Source organism: Chiloscyllium punctatum, chromosome 21 (genome assembly GCF_047496795.1).
Source record: "Chiloscyllium punctatum isolate Juve2018m chromosome 21, sChiPun1.3, whole genome shotgun sequence".
Classification (NCBI taxonomy): Eukaryota; Metazoa; Chordata; class Chondrichthyes; order Orectolobiformes; family Hemiscylliidae; genus Chiloscyllium; species Chiloscyllium punctatum.
Genome location: NC_092759.1, coordinates 21469516 through 21476939, shown reverse-complemented (window position 1 = coordinate 21476939; position 7424 = coordinate 21469516). Strand labels below are relative to the sequence as shown.

Here is a 7424-nt window from a genome sequence, read left to right as displayed (position 1 = left end):
GAGAGAGCATGTGTGTATGTGTGCATGAGAGTGTGTGTGAGTGTGTGTATGTTTGATTCTGTGTGTGTATGAGAGTGTGTGTTTGAGTCTGTGTGTGAGTGTGTGTGTTTGAGTCTGTGTGTGTGCGTGTGTGTGTGTGTGAGTGGTGTGTGAATGTGTGTATGAGTGTGTGAGAGTGTGTGTGTTTGAGTGTGTGTGTGTTTGTGTGAGTGAGTGTGTATATGTGTGTGTGTGAGTGTGTGTTTGAGTGTGTGTGTGAGTGAGTGTGTATATGTGTGTGTGAGTTTGTGTGTTTGAGCGTGTGAGAGTGTGTGTGTATGTGAGTGAATGAGTGTGTGTGAGAGTGTGTGTGTGCTTGTGTGTGTGTGCTTATGTGTGTGTGCACGTTTGTGTGTGTGTGTGCGCGTGCGTGTGTGCTTGTGTTTGTGTGTGTGTGTGAGTGGGAGTGTGTGGGTGTGCTTGCATGTGTGTGTGTGCGTGTGTGTGTGCACGTTTGTGCGTGTGTTCTGTGTGTGTGCACGTATGTGTGTGTGAGTGAGTGTGTGTGTGAGTGAGTGTGTGTATGTGTGTGTGAGAGTGTGTGCGTCTGTGTGTGTGTTGGGGACCTGCTTCATGAAACCAAGTGAATGAGAGAGAGAGAGAGAGAGAGAGAGAGAGAGCGAGGTAACTCGGTGCAGACACTGCTTGCTTTATTCGTTCAGTGGGTGTGCTGTAGCAGATGGAGGCTGAATGTCCCAAAGCCTCAGTCGATGTGATCCGCAGGCTCGTCCCAGTTGGGGTTTTCTCCACGTGGTTTGGGCCCACCGGATTTCTTGGCCATGATGATCTGGTCAACACTGAGCACGGTGACTGCGGCATTGGTGGCGAGTCTGATGGCCGAGCGTTTGACCAGCAGGGAGTCCCAGATACCGGCCTTGGCTGCGTCCAGCACCTCGGTGTCTCCGGGCTCCATGTTGAAGCCAAGGTTGTGGTGGCCCTCCTGGTGAGTGGCTAAGAGCTGGGTGATGACCTGCCGCTCATGCTTCCCGGTGTTACGGACCAGAGCCTCGGCAATGTCCTGGAAGGAGCGGGCGTATTCCTGGATGGCGTACTGTTCCAAACCAGGGCACGAGGCCCCGTGGGCACTGATCTGTAAGGCTAGCTCCACCTCGGTGGCTCCGGCTCCCGGCACCAGGCGGGAATCTAGGCCCAGGGTCCTGTAGGTGCTGACCCCATCCCGGATGGCCTCCTCCAGCTGGTCCTGTAAGCCATGAAGGGGACCCCGCAGCAGAATCGTGGCCACGGCCGGTGCTCGCTTCTCCTGCTCGAAGATCACCAGCTGTGTGCCACCCACCTCCTGGAGGTACACGCGGTCGCAGCGGCCTAGCTCCTCCTGGGATGGCGTTCCCAGCTTCAGGAGCGGCGTGGCTCCCACTGCCTTGGCCAGGCGGCTCAGCTCGTGCCGGGAGTGTAGCGTCACCACCATCAACCGGTGCTGATCGGCGTAGTGTAGGGCCAACTCCCCTACCTTGCCCCCGATCACCAGCACGGTGACTCCGGCCTGCAGCAGGCCCCTCACCTGGGCCTCCATTAGACGTTCCTCCCCGTCGCCAAAGCCCAGCATGTCAGCCGGGCCCTGCAGCAGTACCGTGCCCTTGGTCTCGGGCCTGGAGAGCTCAAAGGGGCAGCTGTAGACCGCCACCCGGGCGTCCCGCATGGACGTGACAAGGCTTTCGGCCTCCTTCTTGAAGGCCATGCCCCCCAGCACCAGGGAGTCTCCCACCCCGGCCCCCAGCACCTTACAGACCCTCACCAGGTCGGGGTCAAAGACACCATGACCCCCTGAGCTGACCACCACGCAGCTGCGGGCTACCAGCCGGGAGAGCGTGCCCTCGTAGCCGCACTGTTTGCTCATGATGGGGGTCCGCACTGCGTCTGCTACAGCGTCCTCATCCAGGGGGTCGTCCAGACGCCCACAGCTCAGCTCCTCCAGCACCTCCAGTGCCCTCTGACAGCCCTGGTGGTAACCCTCAATCACCTCAGGCACAGAGAGGCCGCTCCTGAGCAGGGAGCCCGCCCGATCAAGCAGCGATCCAGCCAGCAGCAGTACCAGGGTGCGTCCATCACCCACCTCCTCCTCCTGCATCTTCAGGGCCAGCACCAGCATGTTGGCGGCCGGGTGCTCGATCTGGTACTCCCTCAGCACCGTGCTGCTGTCCCCCGTTACCAGCAGCTTCTCCAGGTGGTTCACCACCAGCTTGTTGAGGCCACTCGGCCCATAGGTAGCCTGCAGGGACTGCGCCAGCTCTTTGCAGGCCTCGATGTTGCGGAAGACAACCTCCTCCAGGCCACTGAAGTACCGCGCCCCGCTGGTCAGCATCTGCAGGTACCCAGGGGGCTTTGGAACATGGGCCGCCATCACCTGTAGGGGGCAGAAGGGGGGCAAAACTTATCTGGGAGGCCATCTCAATCCATCCCCATCCATCCTGTCTTCCTCACTCTGTTTATCCACCTCCTACTCCCTCAATCTCTTCATTGACCCCATGTCCTTCAATCTGTCCCTCCATTAACTTTACCCTCAATCTCTCCATCCATCACTTTCTCCCTCGATCTCTCCATCCATCTTTTTGTTCATCAATCTCTCTATCCATCCCTTTCTTTGTCAATCTCTCCATCCATCACCTTCCTCAATATATTCATCCTTCTCTCCCCCATCAGATCATTATCTATAAGGCAGAACCGGGTTTACATACAGAGTAAAGCTCCTCTACTCTTTTAAACTAAAAGTAAAGCTCCCTCTACACTGTCCCCCATCAATCACTCCCAGGGACAGGGACAGCATGGAGTTAGATACAGAGTAAAGCTCTCTCTACACTGTCCCCCCATCAAACACTCCCAGGGACAGGGACAGCATGGGGTTAGATACAGAGTAAAGCTCTCTCTACACTGTCCCCCTATCAAACACTCCCAGGACAGGGACAGCACGGGGTTAGATACAGAGTAAAGCTCTCTCTACACTGACCCCCATCAAACACTTCCAGGGACAGGGACAGCACGGGGTTAGATACAGAGTAAAGCTCTCTCTACACTGACCCCCATCAAACACTTCCAGGGACAGGGACAGCACGGGGTTAGATACAGAGTAAAGCTCCCTCTACACTGTCCCCCATCAAACATTCCCAGGGACAGGGACCGCACGGGGTTAGATACAGAGTAAAGCTCCCTCTACACTGTCGCCCATTAAATACTCCCAGGGACAGGGACAGCACGGGGTTAGATACAGAGTAAAGCTCCCTGTACACTGTCCCCCCATCAAACACTCCCAGGGACAGGGACAACACGGGGTTAGATACAGAGTAAAGCTCGCTCTGCACTGTCCCCCCCATCAAACACTCCCAGGGACAAGGACAGCAAGGGGTTAGATACAGAGTAAAGCTCCCTCTACACTGTGCCCCCATCAAACACTCTCAGGACAGGGACAGCACGGGGTTAGATACAGAGTAAAGCCCCCTCTACACTGTCCCCCATCAAACACTCCCAGGGACAGGGACCGCACGGGGTTAGATACAGAGTAAAGCTCCCTCTACACTGTCGCCCATTAAATACTCCCAGGGACAGGGACAGCACGGTGTTAGACTACAGAGTAAAGCTCCCTGTACACTGTTCCCCATCAAACACTCCCAGGACAGGGACAGCACGGGGTTAGATACAGAGTAAAGCTCGCTCTACACTGTCCCCCCCATCAAACACTCCCAGGGACAAGGACAGCAAGGGGTTAGATACAGAGTAAAGCTCTCTCTACACTGTGCCCCCTTTAAACACTCCCAGGGACAGGGACAGGGACAGGGACAGCATGGGGTTAGATACAGAGTAAAGCTCTCTCTACACTGTCCCCCCATCAAACACTCTCAGGACAGGGACCGCACAGGGTTAGATACAGAGTAAAGCTCCCTCTACACTGTCGCCCATTAAATACTCCCAGGACAGGGACAGCACGGGGTTAGATACAGAGTAAAGCTCCCTCTACACTGTCCCCCCATCAAACACTCCCAGGGACAGGGACAGCATGGGGTTAGATACAGAGTAAAGCTCCCTGTACACTGCCCCCCCATCAAACACTCCCAGTGACAGGGACAGCACGGTGTTAGATACAGAGTAAAGCTCCCTCTACACTGTCCCCCATCAAACACTCCCAGGGACAGGGACAGCATGGGGTTAGATACAGAGTAAAGCTTCCTCTACACTGTCCCCCCATCAAACACTCCCAGGGACAGGGACAGCACGGGGTTAGATACAGAGTAAAGCTCCCTGTACACTGCCCCCTGATCAAACACTCCCAGAGTCTGTCTGAAGAGAAATGAGAAATGTAAGCATCTGCTGATTGGATTGGGTCGAGAGAGTGGTGCTGGAAAAGCACAGCAGGTCAGGCAGCATCTGAGGAGCAGGAAAATCGATGTTTCAGGCAAGCGCCCTTCATCAGGGGCCTGACCTGCTGTGCTTTTCCAGCACCATACTCTGGTTTCTGATCTCCAGCATCTGCAGTGCTCACTTTCTCCTTGGTGGGTGGAAACTGTCTGAAACGTCTGCAGGACCCGAGCCTCTTGGAGAGCTCCTGGACCTGAACCTCTGCCTGGCTGATGAAGGGTTCACCATAACAAGATATCAGAAAGTGGAATCGGGGCAGGAGTCGGCCATTGGTACAACCCAAGTCTAACTGCTGTTCCTTAGGATCAAGGCTAATCATTTCCCTCATCTCCAGTTCCCTGCCCTAATCCCGCCCCCCCCCATGGAGCTTCATTCCTGAGTGCTGAATGATCTATTGGACCTCATTCAGAACCCCCTGTGGGATCATGAAGTGCAGCAGCTTGGCTCACTATTCTCTGAAGGCAGAAAGTTCTGCTTGAGTCCGAAGGGAAGTGTTCACCTCTTGTTCCTGTCCTGGGATCCCCTGTGCCAACTACCTGTTGGGAGAGAGAGAGATGGGGAGTGTGGGGAGGGCAGTGAGGATGAATTCCCTCTCAGCAGCTCCCCAGCATCCGAATTTTATCCGTTTCATTCAGCGACTCTCTCCTCAACAAAGGCCCACTCTCCATCGTCTCTCCCCCCCCACCAGGGACAATCGCCTGACCCTGGGAATCTATTGGGTTAACCTTTGCTGATTTAAGAATCACATTGAACAATCCTGTGGCTCTCCTCTAACATAACATCTCCGTCCGTTACCTTGACTTGGGAAGATTTTATTGGATATTGTGATACACCAGGCCCAATAATTCTTTCGTCTCTGGGGATGATGCCTGTGTGGAGTCGCTATCTCTGTGTTTGATTTAAATCCATGTAGCATCCTAACATCTGGTTTTCCGTTACACTGTCAGGTTCTGATTTAAATTTGAATCGACACTTGTTTTGTGATGTTATGAAGTTCATTGTCTTCGTTCTGCTAGTTCCAATGGACTGGACAGAGGGAGATGGAACCTTGATTTTGTGACGTAGGGAGCCAGAGTTGGGCTATGGGCTCTCAATGTCCGACAGTCGCGGACTAACCTCCTCACCCAGAGATTGGGGGGAAAGTGGGGCTCACTCCCACAGGGGGTTGGGAAGGTTAGAGTGTGGAACACATACTCACAGGGAGTGGGAAAGGGGAATACTGTTGATAAATTGAAGGCAGGGGGACACTGAAGCTGGATAAACATGTAAGGGGACAAGCATATTTGTGGGGTGGGAGGAGACGCACGTGTTTCAGAAAACACCAGTATGGAGAAGATAGGCCGAATTGCCTGTTTCTTGGATGTAGGCTCAATGTAATGCCATGTAATCTGGACCTTGTGCTCTAGGGTCTTGTACAGTGTAGATTTATATTGATAATTTTCAATGATTCTTGGCTAAACTTTCTTTTTTAAATTAATAATTCATAGGATGTGGACATCGCTGGTTGCTCCAACATTTATTACCCAAACCTAATTACCCAGAGGGCAGTTTAAGAGCCAGCCACATTGCTGTGGGTCTGGAGTCATGTGTAGGCCCAGACCAGGTAAGGATGGCCGATTCCTTCCCTGAAGGACATTCGTGAACCAGATGGGGTTTCCCAACAATCAGCAATGGATTCATGGTCACCATTAGACTCTTAATGCCAGATTATTTTTCTATTGAATTCGAATTCCACGATCTGCCATGGCAGGATTTGAACCTGAGACTCCTGAACATGACCAGGGTCTCTGGATTAACAGTCCAGCAACTACACCAGCTCCCTTTCTTGTTACATCATCTTTTTTCATGTCTGTGTGTGTGCGCACGTGTGTGTGTGTATGAGTGTGTGTGTATGAGTGTGTGTGTATGAGTATGTGTATATGAGTGTGTGTGTATGAGTGTGAGTGTGTGTAAGAGTATGTGTATGAGTGTGAGTGTGTGGTTATGAGTGTGTGTATGAGTGTGTGTGTATGAATGTATGTGTATGAGTGTGAGTGTCTGTGTATGAGTATGTGTATGAGTGTGTGTGTATGAGTGTGTGTTTATGATTGTGTGTATGAGTGTGAGTGTGTGTTTATGAGTGTGTGTGTATGAGTGTAAGTGTGTATGTGTATGAGTGTGTGTGTTTGAGTAGGTGCGTATGAGTGTGAGTGTGTGTTTATGAGTGTGTGTGTATGAGTGTAAGTGTGTATATGTATGAGTGTGTGTGTGTATGAGTGTGTATGTATGAGTGTGTGTGTTTGAGTAGGTGTGTATGAGTATGAGTGTGTGTTTATGAGTGTGTGTGTGTGTATGAGTGTGAGTGTGTGTGTATGAGTGTGAGTGTGTGTTTATGGGTGTGAGTGTGTATGAGTGTATGTGTATGAGTGTGTGAGTATGTGTGTGTATGAGTATTTGTGTATGAGTATGTGAGTGTGAGTGTGAGAGTTTATGTGTGTTTGTGCACAGTGGCACATGAATCTGTATGAGTGATTACACGTGTGTGCATGTGAATGTGTGAGAGTGTGTCTGTAAGTCTGAGTGTGTACATGTGTGAGAGTGTAAATGCATGTTTGTGTGCGAGAATCAGGAAATCTGGTGTGACCATTCTATTGACATTCTTTGAGGAGATAACATGCTGTGGTTCAGGGGGAGCTGGTGATGTACAGATTTCCAGAAGGCACTGATATGGTGCCATCAGAGGTTGTTGTGGGAACTAAAAGCTCATGGTGTAAGGGTGTGGAATTAACATTTCAGAATCAATACAAGATCAACTGGCTAAGAGGAAGCAGAGGCAAGAGATATGATTGCGTCCTTTTTGGGTTGGCAAGATTTGTGGCGGGACCTTAATGGCTTACAATTTAAACAAATGATTTGGATGAAGGAATAAAAGATATGGTTGCCTAATCTGTTAATGACACAAAAAAAGGCAAGAAGGTAGGTTGGGAAGCAGACATCAAGAAGCTACGAAAAGATATGGGTAGTGAAATAACTCCCCAGAG

The 7424-nt window shown here is 51.6% G+C and overlaps 1 pseudogene; it reads right to left on the bottom strand.

Annotated features, from left to right (window-relative positions):
• Window positions 1–742: 742 nt before the first annotated feature.
• Window positions 743–2398, bottom strand: LOC140492477 (T-complex protein 1 subunit theta pseudogene; annotated as a pseudogene).
• Between the last annotated feature and the right edge of the window lie 5026 nt (window positions 2399–7424).